At 38.3% G+C, this 18421-nt stretch overlaps 1 protein-coding gene across 6 annotated transcripts in view; it reads left to right on the top strand.

Annotated features, from left to right (window-relative positions):
• Rere (arginine-glutamic acid dipeptide repeats) overlaps positions 1 to 18421 on the top strand; it is a 407183-nt gene that overhangs the window by 95000 nt on the left and 293762 nt on the right. Inside the window, exon 1 of one of the 6 annotated variants that reach the window (XM_021732838.3) lies at positions 8951 to 9106. The exons of the other annotated variants lie outside the window; for them this stretch is intronic. The gene's annotated coding sequence lies outside the window, so the exon portion shown is untranslated. Of the gene's footprint in view, positions 1 to 8950; positions 9107 to 18421 lie in introns of those variants that run through there. 6 annotated transcript variants of the gene reach the window in all.

Here is an 18421-nt window from a genome sequence, read left to right as displayed (position 1 = left end):
GCGCGCTCTACCGCTGAGCCACCACCCTAGCCCAGGATTGTCATTCTTGTGGTTTTTTTTGTACCATAGATTCAACCCAAGGGTGCTTAATCACCTAACAGAATCCCAGCTCTTTTTATTTTAATTTTAAGACAGGGTCTCCCTAAGTTGCTTAGGGTTTTGCTAATTTGCTGAAGTTGACTTTGAATTGCAGTCCTCTTGCCTCAGACTCAGGAGCTAAAGGGATGACAGGCATGTACCACTGCACCCTGCTTATTCTAATGTTTGATTGCAATGATTAATATTAGTATAATGATTAAAAATGAGGCAGTTGGTTGAAAACAGGTATAAAATGACAAGTGTCAGTTTTTAACCCCACTGGTAATTTTTTTCCAGGCTTTCTTAGTATTTATTAGTATGGTTTTTATTTAACTTTTATAGAAGACAAATGTGATTCAGATTTTTAAACAAGTCTTGAAATAAGATAATGTGCTCTTCTAGTTATTTGGGCACTGTTTTAACCCTTTCTTGAGGGACAGTAATTCTTGGCTGGAACGAATAAACTGCACTTCTCCATAACATCTGACTATAAACTGTAATGATAACACCTTAGACTGTTAAAACAAACATTCTCAACCTTATAGCAAAGACTTCCTGTTTTTAAAGCTCTTCTGACCTTCCTGAGAAAAAGACCCAACATAGCTACGGTTATATCCTGTGGTTATTTTCATTAAAAAAAAAAAAAATCTTTTGAATTCTTCTAAAGCCCTCGAGTATAAAAGTGATTAATGCACCAAAAAATGTAAATAGTACAGGGCTCCTGTCTGATCTTTGCCAGGCCTTCAATAAAAGATAATAGAACCAGGTCAGCTTTTAATGTGCCTCTGTTTGTTCAATGTCTGCTGCAATTGGAATGTCAGGAAAATCTCACTTAAAGGACCTGCCCTATTCTGGAGAGATTGTAAAGGAAGCATTTGGCAGTCATTTCCTTTCACTTATGAGAATGAACATGCTTTACATTATAATCGTTTAAACTTAGCAGTGGCCCATGAGAGGGCTTTCATGTGCTGCACTGTAAGCTTTGGAGGGCATGATCCGTGTTTAGATTTTATTGTTGGAATTAATCAAATGATGTATAAACATTAGAAGTTAGCTTGACTCTTATTTTGTACAAAATTGTATTTCCTGCAATCTAAATATTTGCTTTTTTTGGCCAGTTGAAATTAAACTCCAGAACTGGATGTTTAGCATTTGTCTTTTGTGACAGTCTCACTCTGATCCCCCTCCCCCGCCTTGTTGCAGAGGAACATGAAAGAAACCACCCTGAGTTGTTTAGGTTGGGCATTCTTAAAACTCTGGCTTTTGAGTTTTGTTTTAACCAAAATTTTATGCTGTGTGTGAGTATATATTTTGAATTAGTCTTAGGACCGTTTCTGGAGAGAAATGATTGGTTTTTAGGCAGGAAATTACTGAATTAGTAGCGGAATCAGTAATGCTACCTGTGGTTGCATTACTGGCAAATGGTACTCATCTAATTTTTTAAAACACTTAAAAATATTTCTCCTAAAAAAGATTTGTGTGATTTTATTTTAAAATGCTTAGTCTAGGGCTGAGGATATAGCTCAGTTGGTAGAATGCTAGGCCCTGGGTTCAATCCCCAGCACGCGTACACACAAACACACACACAAAGTTAGTCTATTGAAGGCATAGGGAAAACACAATCAGAATAATAATGAAAAGGGCAAAACAAGGTTTTGAAATTGTATATATTATGTTAGTTACATAGATATCTACCTACCTAGTTAATATTTTGAATTCTTGGTATAGTGATTTCAACTGGCATTTTTGAGTTGTCTTAAGCTTGCTTCCAAATAAACTTGGCTGAATCTCCCAACTGATTTTATCACATATTATGAGCTCAAGATACATGAAGGTCCTCATTCTAAACATCCAATAGGGTTCAGAGTCCTCCAGCTCTTTTTTCATAAAATTGTTTTGTTTTAAATTTATAATACTTTTCCAAATGAGAAATCTCTCTTAATTGTATTTTGTCCTTGACAAGTATATCTCTTATTGGTATTTTATAATTTCATTTATGCATTCTGAGACCCCTGGTGAATTTAAAATGAATATGTCCTTAAAGATATTTAAAGCTTGCTGGGTGTGGTGGCGCATGCCTGTAATCCCATAGACTCCAGAGGTGGAGGCACAAGTTTGAGGGCAGCCTCAGGAAATTTAGTGATGCCCCAAGCAACACATACCCTGTTTCAAAATAAGGAAGGGCTAGGAATGTGGCTCTTGGGTTAAGTGCACCTGAGTCCATCCAATCCCCACTCCATCCTCATTGTTTTTGAGCTTTTGCTCTCCAGAGGTCTTCCTCTGAGTGGCATACTTTTGCCCTCTGTTCTTGGAAATTGACAAGTGGTTGCTGTAAGCTGCCCCCTCCCCCAATATATTTTAGTAATGGCAATACTTTCTTATTTTGTGAAGTAATATTTTAAATACTTGTTAGCAATTTATTGCTCCTAAGTATATGTTTAGTACTGTGTTGGAAAGTATAAAACATAAAAGGAAAGTTTTAATTAATGCTCAGCTTTAATTTTGTACTTAGATATTTAATATTGGACTATATATTGTATAGATTTCTGATGACCATTTTGTCTGATTTTTAAAATCCTATGTTATTTCTGGTTATTTTTCAAGAGTCTATTTTGTAGATCACAATATTATTTATCTAGGTTGAAATTAATTAATAAGTTTTATTGATAAATAGAAAAGTAAATATTAAGATGCTGATGTAAAGGATATAAATATTCATTTCTTAGAGTGTTTGCCTAATTGTTATATATGGTAATGGATTTCTGAGTAAATCTTTTTCTGCGAATTTAATTATCATCACCAACTCAATTGTTTCATCTCTGTACCACCTTTACCTACAAGAAAGCATAGCTGGGCTGGGGTTGTGGCTCAGCAGCTGAGTGCTCACCTAGCATGTGCAAGGCCTTGGGTTCATCCTAACTACCACATAAAAATAAATAAATAAAGATCCTGTCCAATAAATAAATAAATAAATAAATAAATAAATAAATAAATAAATAAATAAATAAATAAGAAGGCATAGTTAATCTTTAAATATCGATTCTATGGAAAATGATATGACAAATGAATGGATAAATAATTAGGCTGTTTTAAAGATTGTATATGCTTGACTGTAATTTGCATTTAAAATTTGTGAACTATGACCTAAGGTTATATTCCTGTTGTCAAAATAATGTGAGTCATTTGATAGTCCTAAAAGCTAAAGAAGTATTTTATGTTTCATATGCTATTTCTGATTTCAATGCATTTTAGGATAAAAAAAATCACAATTTCCTTTTATCCTGGGACCTTGTTGGAGAAAACAGGACTATGAAGAAGAACATTTGATTTGATTTGAGATGATTGGAGAGTGTATGTAGAATAGCATTATGGTGGACCCCACAGGGCATTTGCAAACATGGGTCTGTTGCTAAAAAGCAAACTCAGCTGGAAAAAGAAAATTTTGGAATCACTGACACAGATGCAGCTTGAAAGTGAGTCTCCTCCCTTGTGAGAGAAGCCAGAGTGTGATAAGAGACTAGACATGTTCAGGACTACTTATATTTAGGGGGAATCATTGAATGAAACAGAGAATGACCAGAAAGATAATGGGATCTAGGAGAGTACATACTCCAAAATCAGAGAAGCAATAAACCAGATTGAAAGTGTGGGTATAGGACCCATGTTGATAAAAGTATATATTAGTTATGAACAACTATAATGCACCAATAAAAAAAATGGGGTGGTGGTGCTGGGGTTGTGACACAGCGGTAGAGCGCTCGCCTAGCATGTCCTAGGCCCTTGGCTGGATCCTCAGCACCACATAAAAATAAATGAAAGTATTGTGTTCAACTACAACTAAAAAATAAATAGTAAAAAAAAAGGGGGGGGAGATAAAAGAATATACATTGATGCAGTTTTTTGGAAGGCAGTTTGAATAAATCTCTGATCACATCATTATGTAATCTATTGAACTACAAATTCCTATGTTGTAGAAATAATATACATAAAGACTCACAGAAATTTGTTTTAACAATCTTGAGAACAAAAACCAGTGGCAACAGTTTCAATTAGGGACTTGGTACTTTTAGTACTTTACCATTGTAGAATTCTGTGCCTCTATACACAGGAATGGGATGTTTACTGTCTGATATGAATTGAGAGAAACAACAATTTGCCTTATAGCATTAATAGTGGGACTGAATTTTTGTGAAATAAAAACTAACAGGATGAACCTTCAGACAAATGAGTATGTGTGTTCTTAGATATGTGTGCATGTTACATACATTCTAGAAGAGAACTTGGAGAGATTTCATTGTATTAAGTGGAATTGCTTACATTTTCTATGGGGCATATACTGCTCTAGTTTAAAAAATTTAAAAAGGTTTCTAAAAGTTTTTTTTAAGTTTTTGTTTTCTGGTGACATTTTGGTGAGTGCAAAGGGAAAGGAGAGGGTAGTTTGCATAAAATCCTATATCCATATTCTGCATAGTAACATAAAACCTTCTAGTGTACTGTGCAAACATGGCTATCTTGATTCAGTTACTGTTTGCTTACTTGGGTATTGTGACATTTTGACACTTTTGAGCCAAGTTGCTAGGTTTGAATGCATTAGATAACACTATTAGAATGTTGATTGTCTCATCTAGATAGTTACAATTGGTTGACTTCGGTTGTTATTATTATGATGAATATTATTGTTTATAAACTGTCACATAAAAATGCACTCTTCTCCCTTTGGTGGTCTTGGGTAGTGGCCAAATGAGGCCATCTTAAGAAGATGAAGAAGATGTGGCCAAGATTCCTCCTTACTGTGACAGTGATGGACAGAGTAGATGCAGGGTTTTTTAGGATCAGGATCTGGAAAAACCTGTGCCCTGTAAACCTAGTGCTAAGGTTATACTTCTCATTTCCCTTGTTGGTAGTTCCTGGTCATAGCTATAATGTTAGTTTAACTAGACTTTCGATTTAATTATAACTTGTTAGGATAAAGTCAGATGTCAGCTCACTTGGCTGCATGCTGAGGCCTGTAGAATATGGAGTGCTTTGCTCCTAACTGCATCTGTTGTCTCCTCTCATTATCTGTTAATGGTACTCAAGTTGACAGGGTTGTTTTGATAAATGAAGGGAGTTGTGAAACCAGGAGGTGGACTTTGTATGGAATGGAGTGCAGGACAAAAGCTAGCAATGCCAGACAAGGCCAGGGAGAGATCATGTAGTAGCCAAGCAATGCCAAATGAAATACTCACAGCAATAATGTGTATTAATTAGGGGGGTAGGGGTGGGTTAAATCTAATATTTTTTCATCTTACACAGTTATTCTTTCATTTTTAATATTTTTAGATGCAAAACACCTGAAAAAATTGTAGTTCTTGTATTAATTTCCATTTCTGCTCTGCAGATCCCTCAATTTACAGATTCACTCTAATGGTGCTTAAAATCAGTTCTTCACTTTGAAGAATGTGAGTGGGGTTTGGAACGGTTTGTTACCACTGACTGGAAGCCCTCAGGTGAAAAGAGCTCTTATGTAAGCTTCCATGTTCAGGAACATAGAGGCTTTTTATTTGAAGAGGAGAAAAATGCAAATAAAGTTCAGTGCCAAAGAGGGGTGAGGATTAACCCCTCTCTTTGGAGAAGAATTTGGTAGTACTTTTGCATTCCAAGAAGCTTGAAGACAAACTAGTGTACAAGGTGTACAAGTGCTTTCCAAGTTTTATATTTTGTTTGTATTACTCAGTGTGTGTGCAAAATTTATTGGTGTGCCAGTTTACCTGCTTCTGTCTACATATTGTTTAAATGCCAATAAGTAGGAAAAGCTTGACTTGAGTACATTAATGATGGCTTCTGTACCTCATCAACTCTCATAAAAACATAGCTTGCAAATAGAACCCTGGTTAAATTATTCAGGGTTTTTATGATTAATCCTAGGCACAGTTATTTACATTTCCATAAATTGGGGATAAAAGTTATTTTACTAGACTTATGAAGATTAGTAGAAGACATATTTATTTGCATAGAGGCTACTTACTTGAGATACTATACTGCTTGTTTGAGATAGGCTTCTTCATGCCAACAAACATACAGAGAATATACAAAATGAGTAAAATGGGGTCGTTGCCTTCAGTTCACTTATCATTCCACAGATCTGTGTGCTTGACACTGGAATTTGATGATAGCAAGTGTATAGAACCTTCCCTAATGGAACTCTGTCTAGAGGAAGCTATGACATTAATCAGAAAATCACCCCAATGAATTACAAACTGAGATAAATGCTCTTAAGGAAAGGAACACAGTTCTGTGAGGACTTATAATAAAGGAATTTGACCCAGAATACGTCCTCAGGGGAAACTTTTCTGAAAAAAATGGTATTTGACCTGAGATTTAAAGGCGGGAGCAGGCTTTAACTTGTCTGTGTATGTGGTAGAGAGGCCAGGAGATTATTCCTGTTCAGTGGGAAGAAGCAATGCAGACCACAGGTAGGAATTCTAATACCTGGGGGGAATAGAAGGACTGGTATAGCTGGAAGGTGGGGTAGTAGATGTGGGTGGATCAGATCAGCAGAAGATGCAAGAAAGAACAAAAGACTTTGTGTAATAAAATGCCATCAAAGCATTTAGACTTCCTCAGAGGCTAAGTACAGTAGGAATTCTGAACTTAGAAATTTGATAGTTCTTACCAGCCTTTTTCAATTCAGTATAAACCAGCACTTTTTAAATGGTTTGTGGAGGAAAAACGAACAAACCCAAACAAACTCTCCTCAGACTTTGCTACAAGCCTGAATATAGTTGGTAAGAAAATGGAAGTGAGTCCAGGTACAGGAGGAGATTTTGTAGGCAAGCCTTAGGATGAATTTCATCTCTTAGATATGTGAAGTGATCTCAAAGCCACTTGATTGTAAAGCATATTTTTTAAACCTCAGGATGGTTTCATTGAGGAACAGTGTTTAGTAGAGTTGATACAGCTAGATTTGCACTTAGACACCTCCTTGTTTGTATCAATGACAGCCACCTTTCAGGATGGCTTAGAAGTGCTTCATTCATTCTTGCTCTCAGGACATATGCTATTAGTTTTAGATATTCCAGTCTCTGTAGAATAACTTGATCTTTATTTAAAAATGCAGGAATGGTCTTTAAATAGCACACATGCCTGTCAGTTTGGTTATTTGGCCCAAAGAGGAAGGGCCTGTGGGCTTCCTCTTTGAGAGACTTTAGACAAATCACTTTAATCTGTCTGAATCTCTCTGCTTATTGGTTAGAGGGTGCCCAATAATTCAACAACTTTCAGGGACCTTGGAAAGTCTAATTAACATTTATAAAGCTATTTGAGAGTTCCTTGAAACTTGCCTGGAAAGTCCAAGGAATAATATACAGTAAAGGTACCCAAAGCGATCATTCAAATGTTGAATTTGTAACTTTTAAATTTGGGCTGATACTGAGTATTTTGAATTCATATTCTATGAGAATCATTTTTTGTTAAAAATTTTTTTTAAGAGGACAAAAGGGTGCTGGGCATGGTGGCCCAACCCTCTAAACCCAGCAACTGGGGAACTGAGGCAGGAGAATTGCCAGTTAAAGATCAGCCTCAGCAATTTAGTAAGGCTCTAAGCAACTTAGAGAAACCCTGTCTCAAAATAAGAAAGGGCTGGGATGTAGCTTGGTGGTAAAGCATCCCTAGGTTCAATATCTGGTACCAAAAAAAGAAAAAACCCAACACCACACACATACACAAAACACCTTGGCTATTACTACTAGGCAATACATAAATGCGATTTAATTTAATGTTAATGAAATTTAGCATGTTGATGTTTTACATTTGAAAAAATTAGTGCATTATAATTATATATAATGGTAAATTGATGAATTTTTAAGACTTAATGCGGGGGGAGTTAACAGTTGGAGATTGTCTTTACATGCATATATTAATTAATGAGGGAGTCTGGAATGTAGTAGCCAGTGAGTTACATGTTTATTTAAAGCCACATGGTACGGAATGTGCATTTATTTTGCTTCCTTATTAGATGAATTTCAGTCAAGCCCAATTTAAGCTGTGTCTTGTCTAGCAGATGGGTCTTTATTTTCGTGTAGTAAAGGGTTTGGAGAGATTTTATATCAAATGACTTACAAAGAATTCTTAAACTGTAAAGAAAATTGAAGTCGGAAATGTTATTTTGACACCAATGCTGCTTTCTCCTATGCATCATTGAAACAAATGTTTGGCTTGTCTATGGTTGTTGGTTTCATCTGCATTTGTTAGACGTCAGAAGTGGTTGGCATTATTATTCCTGGCAGAAGCAGAGGCAGTTCTAGGATGTGTGAACTGCTGATCACTCAAGGGGATGCGCTGCCTCTTTAATATCTTGCTTGCAGATGCATTTTCTAGCTGACCACGCTATTAAGAGCTGCCATCAATCACACAGCCTCCCAGTTCCGGCTGTCGGGAAGGGAGGGAAGAATGAGGGGAACCGAGGCTGGCTAAGCAAGGAAGGAGATAAAATTGCAGCGGGTATTGTGTGTGTGTGTACGCGCGCTCGCGCGCCCACAGCGGTGGCGGGCAGAGGCGCGCGCGGAGCCAGCAGGGCTCCAGTCCGGGTTTTGCCGGCAGCCGCTGTCGTGGGGAGGCTGTTCTTTCTCCCTCTGTGTCTGGGTCACAGGCAAGTGGCAGTGTTGGCCCGGCCGCCCAGGCTGTAGGTGCGGGAGCAGAGCGCGGTGGCCACGGGCAGCAGGCGTGGGCCGGAGCGGCTGCATTCTCCAGCCGCGGGCAGAGCCCGGCCCGGCCACCCCCCCTCGAGCCCCGGGACCTGCGGGCACTCAGCGCTGCCCTGCGGCCGAGCTGGCCTCCTTTTGTTTGGCGAGTGAATTTCACCATCCCGCACCACCGTCCTGCCCCTGCCCCCGCAGGGAGTTTGCTGGCCCTGAGCAGAGGAGCAGCGCGGGAGGGCTCGGCCCCTGCTGCCGATCTGCAGCTGGCAAGTGGCCCACGGCCTCGTGCCGGGAGGGCGAAGCGGTTCGGGCAGGAAGTTGGGCAAGCGTGGGCGCGGGCGCTCTCGGAGGTGGGTGTTGCAGTGTCCAGCTGACCTCAGAAAGATGAACTCGAGTGTCGAGAACGTCAGTGGTTTTCCAGCAATAGGTAGCGGGGGTTCATCGTGTCTCCGTTTGGATTCCTAGCATGTTAGTTGCCTCAGACTCTGGAAATTTCAATTAAACTGAACAGAAAATGTCTCTAGGGCAGAGAAAGCACTATATGAATGTGTATATACATTTTCTTCAGAAAGGAAAGCCTGTATAATGCTAAAGTAGTTATTTGATTTGAAAATCTCATTGCTTATAGTGAAGTAAATTGAAGCTTAAAAATAAGATTCAATTCGATTATGAAGTAATGTGGGGCTACTAAAGCCCAAATATAATTTGTTTTTTTGGGGCAAAAACAGGGTTATTTTGCCAGAATAGCCAAAATGCAGGGGGGGGGGTAAGTCTTGAAGATTTCTTCAAGTTTAAATTGTGTGCTTATGTGTGTGTTGGGGGGGGTGGCGTAGGAGGGAAGGGAGATGTATGTGTGGTGGCTTCCCCGCTACCCTCTCCTCTTCCCCTTGTTGACTCAGATCTCCTTCTCTGAGGCCTTAGGGAGACCTGCTCGACCACTTTCAGTTTGCTGAGAAAAACTCACGTAATAGGTTACTTTGTTTTACTCTCAGTCTTTAAGCCTCCCTTGCGCATGTGCCATTGCACTCCGTGGGGCATTGTTTGGCTAGAGTCTTCCTTTCAGCCATATGGAAAATGTAAAAAGTGGTATGTGAAAGAATACAGGGGTCAGTAGATTACATGTTTCCTTTGAAATTGTATGCATGTGTTCTTTAAAGATTGAGATTTCTGAGTAGAAGTAGAAAACAGTGACCAAATCTTGGAAAATTCTGTGTCCAAAATACTGTACTGAGCCCTCCCCCCACCCCCCATACTCCAACTTTAAATTAGTCATGATTTGAAGCCTTACACATGGGAACAATATCCTATGGAGGCCCCTTGCTCTGTGGGCAATTGTTTCCAGAAGCACACCCACTCTGCATTTTAAAGCATGTGGATTTGGGCCCTGAGAGGCAGTTGCCTTTTTGAATATTTACATTGCCTAGTAAATCAACACAAGGACTGCTTAACAGCAGTTTCTCAGTAGTGTGAGGGCACCAGTTAGGTGCTTGTATTTATTTTTTTCAACTCTGTAATTTACTGTGTTTAAACTATTTTATAAAGATCTCTGGGACTAGTGAAAGGTGGTTTTTAGTCCAGAGCCCTTGAGTGCTCATTGTACTCTGGCAGGCGCTAGGGCTTGACTGGCTGTGTTTGAAATGTTATTTGATCTCCTTGCATGATAGAATTGACTAAGATTACACTTTTTCCTTCCCTGTGGTCATTGAAAGTGATGCATCAATGAGAACTGTTCAATAACATAAAGACTTAACCCACATCCATTCACTGTAAGGTTTCCAGAAAAAGGCCTTTAGATTTTTGTCTTGTTTTTGTGGTTTTCCATTTATGAATTGAGGTGAGAACTAGTGTGATGTAGCTGAACCACTTCCTTTGTGTGTGTGTGTGTGTGTTTATAGTTTATTGGATATGTTCCAGTCTACGTTGTTGTGGTTATTTCTGAAATGTTTGTGTATGTGCGTGCACACAAACCCCCACCCCCCAGCTTTGTGTTTATTTTTGTGTTTATTATTATTATTTTTAATTACATTGTAGGTTAGGGAACAGAAGGGTGAGATGGTGAACCTTGTCAACTTGTCATTGCGGTTCAGTGAACTGCTTGTGTGTTATGCAGACTAGCCTTTCATTTTAATTAGTGCAACTGTGTACAGTTGTTAGGTCAGAATACATTGGCTGCTCCCACAGGGTAGTTTTATCTTACTTTGGAGATTTTATGGATTTGGCTGGCTATGTTTCTTAATCCTCCTCCCATGGCCACTGTACTTTTTTTTTTAAGCAAATGATAGAACAAGACAAGTTTTTATTTATTCATGTGAGAGTTTATTTGTGAGAGAATTATTTTTGGTTTGAGGAAACTGATAAACGATATACCTTATTAATAAGTATTACATTTACGGGGTTTTTCCATCATTAAAGGGCTTTGTTTGCAGTTGTGTAGTCCAAGAAGCCAATAGAACCATCCACATATAATAGGAAACCAATGTTTTTGCTTAAAAAAGGGGATAGGTCTTTGTTTTCCTAGTCTAGAGTTAGTTTGTAAAACTCAGAACAAATAAACATTAGTATTAATGGCATAACATGGTTAGAATGTTTCCCCCTTCTTTCTTCTTAGAGTGTACAAAGGGACCCAGAGACACTATGGGCTGGATGATGAGTATAGAAGGGTTTAGAAATGTCTCTGCCCAGGGGCATGTGTGGACAACCTTAAATTTTAAAGTATGTTATTGGCTCCAAGTTATTAGAAAGTATGTACTTTAAGATTGGATTGGGGGCTGGGCCTGTAGCTCAGTGGCAGATCGCTTGCCTAGCATGTGTGAGGCACTGGGTTTGATCCTTAGCACCACATAAAAATAAACAAAATAAAGGCATGTTCTCTCCCCCCCCCCCCATTGGATTGGTTTGAGCTGGTTTAGTCTCCAACGTGTACACACACACACACACAGGAAAGATTTGAAATTTTGTGTTTTTTAGGCCCTGGAGATTGAACCCAGGGGCACTCTACCACAGAGATATGTCATACCCAGCTATTTTGAGATAGGCTCTATGCTACATTACCTATGCTGTCCTTGAATTTGAGATTATCTTGTCTCAGTTTTCCAAATAGCTGGGGTTACAGGTGTGTACCACTGCACTAGCTGGATTTAAATCATTGGATACAGACCTGTAATAAAGTCAGGCCTTGCAGGGTGAAGCAGATTATGTTATGAATAACCTGTTTTCTCAGTGGTCAGGTCTCCTTACTGTCCCCTTTGCTGTTGAGGAGATAAAATTATCTAGAGCTGTCTTTATCACAGGCTTCCAGCGTTTTTGTACCGTACACTTTTAAAAAGGAGCTGAAGTCACAGAAACAAAAATGGGTCGATATTTATAAATAAACCGTTTGGTACTGTTTTACTGGTGGATATGGTATAGGGGGATTGGTGTGTGGTGGAAAGGAAAGTTAGCTTAGGTGGGGATATTATTTTTTTTTTAACTTAATGGATAAAATTATCCTTCTTAACCTAAAATGAGGAAAAAGAGAGTACAACATGTGTAGAAGATGTGGGAAAATATTTTCTCTAGTTAGAGAAAATAAAAAGATTTAGTTTGGCCATGAGAGTGCTGACTTTAACAAAAAAGAGGGAAATAAAGAGGTATTCTATGTCCATTTCAAACAGATTATTTCAAAAGTTCATTTTTAAGTCTTTTGTTGTTGTTGTGACCATGTTATTTGATTCCAAATAATGGTGATTTGGGTCTTAGACTTGCCTGCTGAATTCTAATTAATCCATGATATAGTCCACATAACATTTGTAATGAAAATGAAAAACATTAATGTTGACATTTACTTAGCAAAAAAAGTCAGTGTACTTATTTATTTATGTATGTACATATGTATGTAAGTATGTATGTATGTATGTATGTTACGGGGGTTGAACCCAGGGGTGCTTAACAACTGAACCACATCCCCAGTTCTTCTTAAACTTTTTTATTTTGAGTCAGGGTCTTGCTAAGTTGATGAGGCTGCCTTTGAATGCAATCCTTCAGCCTCAGCCTCCAGAATCATCGGGATTAGAGGTGTGTGCCACCATGCCTGGCCAAATTAATTGTAATCTAGCTCAGTGTTTTTTTTTTTTTTTTTAATGCAATGCTGGAATCCTACCTGTGACTTTGCACCTGCTAGGTGAGCACCAACTCAGAGCTATACTCCCAGCCCTCATTCAGTTTTTATTACTGTCACAGGGAGGCTTTTCTGATGTAATTAGGTCAGTTTATTCAGTGTAGCCTGCTAGTCAACTGCTATGCAAAGAGTTGTTCTTAGTTCTGCTGCTTATTCTGAGATTTTGAGTTGCTTACCTTCTGTGGCTGCTTCCTTAATTGACATGAGGAAATGATGACTACCTGTAGGGCCTGGGTCGTGTTTAATCTGTTTTGTGTTGCTCTTATAGAATACCAGGGACAAGCTCATTGACAGCAGTAGAGATTGGTCTTGGCTCACAATTCTGCAGGTTGGCAAGTTCATGAGCACAGCACAAGCATCTGGTGAGGGCTTCATTGTTGCCTCATCCCATAGCAAAAAGTAAAGGGCAAGAGGGTACCTTCTCATGATAGCTAACCCACATTTTAGACAACTTGATTACCTCTTAACTAGGCTCTTCTTCCTAACCCTGATGTATAGGGATCAAAAGTTTCCAATGTATGAAATTTGGGGGATATATTCAAACCATGGCAGGACAGAGTGCCTAGGACTGTGCCTGTCACTTAACAGCAAATTCATAGTATTAGGGAGCACCAACTGACTATGTGCTCAGTAATATTTTAGGTGTGACAACATAAAAAAGAGAAAGTTCCTACCCTCCCAGCACTTCCATTTTAATGGAGGAAAGCAAAACAAATAATACAAAAAGGAGAGCATAATGATTTGTGAAATTTCCAAAGATAACTTCTGGGCATGTCAGCAGTTTTTAGAACTATTACATGAGAAGTCTAACATCATTCTATAAGTCATCATTTTTTCCATGATAACAAATGCATTCTTTATACTGTTGGTGGGAGGATGTATTAGCTAATGTTAACAGTTTGGGGTTCATGTGTAGTGGAGGAGGAGGCAGGGACTTTTCCTGATAAAAGGTGTGTGGTGGGGTGAGAAACCAAAAAGAGATTAAAGAATGATTTGTTAGTATAAGTATTCAAGATTAGACAGGGAATATTTGAATCATGGCTCATCTATACAAAGAAATACTATGCAGCTATTAAAAAATCATTGTGATATAGGGGATAGAGGTGTAGCTCAGTGGTAGAGCACTTGTCTAGCATGTGCCAGGTCCTGGGTTCCATCCCCATCAATGGGGGAAAATCATTATGATATAAAAAAATAATGTAAAGTTATATGAAAAAACTATATAGATGACATTGTTTATTCAATATGATTTCAATAATATGCATACCAACATGTACTCAGCAGAGACTGAGGAGAATTTGTAATGAAATATACCAAAATTTAACAGTGCTAATCTCTGGATGATGAGCTTATGTATGATTTCATTTTCTTAATATTTTATCTTTTCAGAATTACTGAATCTCTGCAGGTTTAATAACACTGAGGTAGAAGTGAGGAAACTGAGTCTTAGGTTAAATGTTTTTATTGTGCCTCCCAGCTGGTGAATGGTGAGGCTAGGATTCCAGGACAAGTCCTGATCCCCCTGTTGTTCATCTTCCATTGTACAAGAAGTGACTTTTGTGAAAAGGCTTTCTTCCGCCCTGTGGGTGACTTGGTAGCCTATACCATTTTGCCTGTTGTTAACCAAGAGGTGCTTACTGAATTCCCAAATGGGAGGAGTGCTCCTCATATAAGTTGTTCCTGGTAAAGAACAGCTTATATTCAGGCAAAACTCCATGCAATTGAAAGGAGAGTGATTTTTTTCCTTTTCTTTTCTTTTTTCATATTTTTTTTAGTTGTAGTTGAACACAATACCTTTATTTTATTATAATGTGATGCTGAGGATCAAACCCAGCATCTCCCACATGCCAGGCGAGCGTTATACTGTTGAGCCACAACCCCAGCCCGAGAGTGGTTTTCTTGTTATCTTTAGGTTCTATACTGATGAGTTTGGAGCTTACATTCATTCTGTGTTTTTGAAATGCTCCAGGAAAGCTTTGTCATTTTGAGTCTGATTGTCATTTTCTTCAAAATGAGTTCGATACTCTGGTCACTAACTCCCCGCCCCCAATGGTTGGTTTTATGTGAACATATTTGCTTTATAGAAATAATTTCTTATTAAGAAATTAAAACATTACAAACAGGTATATGATGAAAATGGCTCCTCCCTGTTCCTCTTTACAAACACAAACAAGTGTTGGTGTTACAAATATACATGTGATATTATTCTTATGGCCTCTTTTATTCTTTGCTATTTTCATTATAAGCAGTACTACAAAGAATATCTGTGGAAATAGTTCATAAACCTTTGTTTCCTTATTTATAACTTTATGTGAATTCCTAGATATAGAATTGCTGGGTCTTTTTTGTTTCTTAAGTTTTGTTGAAAAGATAAATAAACAAATCAGGTTTCCTTGAAGATACCTGAGGTTTAAAAAAATCAGATAACATTTATTTAAAAAAATTTAAAACATGCCCTCACCTAAAATGAATTGGATGATTGTTTAAATATTCTCATTTTGTTTGTTTATTTATAGTACTGGTGATTGAACCCAAGAGAGCTCTGCCACTGAATTACATTTCTGCTGTTTTTATTTTAAGACAGGGTCTCACTAAGTCTCTGAGGTTGGCCTGGAACTTGAAATCCTTCTGCCTCAGCTTCCAGAGTGGGATTATAGGCATGTGCCACTGCACTGGGCTAAAAGTTCTCATTCTTTTAAAGCTAATGGGTATAGTTTAAAAAGTCACGGCCAGTGAGTAATAGTAGAAGCTAGAGGTTTGGCCTCAGGAGCAGGAGTAGTAGAATAGTGGTAAGAAGACACTGCAGGTGAATGGCATTGACTTGGTTAATGCATTGAATGCTGACGGTAACAACAGTGACATTCTGAAGGTAGGATTTTATGGTGATTAATATGACAGTTATGTTCAGGTTTTTGGGATAAAATAAGGTAATGAATGTAAGTGATTATAATTAAAATACGTGTCTTTGGCTATAAAAAAAGAAAATAGGAAACGTTTTAGAGTATTAGTTGAAAGTTATGTGTTGAGATTTAAGATTTTACCAGGTATGGTGGTGCCTGCCTGTAATCTCAGCAACTTGGGAGGCTGAGGCTGGAGGATCTTGAGTCAAAGCCAGCCTCAGCAAAATCGAGTCTCTAAGTAACTGAATGAGATCCTGTATCTAAATGAAATACAAAAAAGGCTGGGAGGGGGCTGGGGATGTGGCTCAAGCAGTAGCGCGCTTGCCTGGCATGTGTGCGGCCTGCGTTCGATCCTCGGCACCACATACAAACAAAGATGTTGTGTCTGCCGAAAACTAAGAAATAAATATTTAAAAAAAAAAAAAAAGGCTGGGAGGGGCTGGAGTTGTACCTCAGTGGTAAAGCGCTTGCCCCATAAGTGTGAGGTGCTGGGTTTGTTCCCATCACCACCCAGCAAATAAAATGTGTTAAAAAAAAGCTGGGGATATGAATCAGTGGTTGAGTACCCCTGAGTTCAATCCTCAGTTTGGCCCTCCACCCCAAAGATTTAAGATTGGGAGAGGTACCAGTGATTGAACCTGGGGCACTTAACCACTGAGCCACATCCCCAGTACTTTTTATATTTTTATTTTGAGACAGAGTTTCACCAGGTTGCTGAGGTTGGCTTGAAACTTGCAATCCTCCTGCTTCAGCCTCCCAAATTCCTGGGATTACAGGCGTGTGCCAAAGTGCCTGCCATGTATTAATATTTTTTTTTAGTTGTTGATGGACCTTTATGAACCTTTATTTTGTTCATTTATTTACATGCAGTGCTGAGAATCGAAGTAAGAAGTAAGCACTCCACCACTGAGCCCCAGCCCTATGTGTTAAGATTATTAAGAGTATGGTAGGTACATATGTATAGGAGAGCTCTATGAAATTAAAGTATCCCATTAACATTTGAAAGGTGAACAATTAGATCTGTTCTCCTGCCTTCTTTTCCACTAAGTGCGTGGGCTTTTGTAGTTTTAAGAAAGGACCAGTTTATATATGACTGTTGGGCTTCAGAGGAACAAAATAGAGCACATATAGTGCTGCATTTGAAAACTACTTTTGGTTCAGAAATCTCCAAGTGGTGTCTGCTGCTGTGTTCACACCTATTTGTACCATTAGCTCAGCAAATTATTTACTTATAATTTTAATATAGCTGATTAGAAGAATAAATTCAAATCTCTGTTGGTTTTGAACCTCAACCGCAGTAGTGACTTGACTTTTATGTATTTTAGTAAAATGGCAGTTGAAATTTATTCTTTGGCATGGCCTTCAGGATTTCTTAGTTGAGCCAACTTATGCTTTGCACAAACAACAGAGGCAGTTGAGTAGGTTCTTTTCTATTGTGGTTGTCTCTCAGAGTGAGACTGGAGAAATTTTATTGATTTATCACTCCAAAGTGTTTTTGTTTTACTGATATTTTTATTTATTTATTTTTTGTGGTTCTTGGGATTTAACTCAGGGGTTCTGAGCTGTATCACCCAGCACTTTTTATTTTTTCATTTTGAGACAGGGTCTCATTGAGTTGCCCAGGATGGCCTTCAATTTGTGATTCTCCTGCCTTAGCCTCTAGAATAGCTGAGATTACAGGAATGTATCAACACACTCATTTTTATCATTTAAAATATTTAAAAATGTTATGTATGGTTGATACTTCCCATATATGTGGTATAATATATGATGAACCTTCTGAAGTTTTTTATATTACCTACCAACCAAGGACCTTCAACCAAATCTATTTTCTATAATGAATCCTTTTTTTCTTTTTCTTTTTTTTTAAATTCTAGTTATAGATGGACACAATCTCTTTACTTTTTGTGTGTGGTGCTGAGGATTGAACCCACTGCCTCACAGGTGAGAGGCAAGCACTCTGCCACTGAGCCACAATCTCAGCCCCTGAATGCTTTTTTTCTTTTACAAAGATTTAATGGAAAATTTTTTTGGAGGACTCAGATTATTAAATTTTAATTTTTTGCTTCATATATTACTATCTAAGAATTTTGTTTTAATTTATTATTTTTTGCAAGGGGGAGGGTATGTGTATGTGGATAGAACCCAGGTTCACTTAACCACTGAACCATATCCCTAATACTTTTTTTGTATTTTATTTAGAGACAGGGTTTCACTGATTTGCTTAGGTCCTTGCTAAATTGCTGCGGCTGGTTTTGAACTCAATGAACTCAATCTTCTGCCTCAGCCTCCTGAGCTGCTGGGATCACAGGTGTGCACTACTGCATCTGACACTTTTGTTTTAATTTAGTTTGTTTTTTTTTGCAGTTCTGAGGATTGAACACAGAGGTACTCTACCACTGAGCTACATCCCCAGCCCTTTTTTATGTTTTTAATTTGAGACAGGGTTTTGCTTCTTGCCTAGGCTGGCCTTGAACTTTCGATGCTCCTGCCTCAGGTGCAGAGTTGATGTCTGATGGAAAAGAACAAAAGTGTGCTGCAAAATGTAATCATTAAAACAGTATGGCTCCTAACCATATATTTCCCACCTTTTGGCCATCCCATGGAGC

This window comes from Ictidomys tridecemlineatus, chromosome 11 (genome assembly GCF_052094955.1).
Source record: "Ictidomys tridecemlineatus isolate mIctTri1 chromosome 11, mIctTri1.hap1, whole genome shotgun sequence".
In the NCBI taxonomy this organism is placed as follows: Eukaryota; Metazoa; Chordata; class Mammalia; order Rodentia; family Sciuridae; genus Ictidomys; species Ictidomys tridecemlineatus.
Note: the sequence above shows the minus strand (reverse complement) of the source record. Positions and strands in the feature narration are given on the sequence as shown.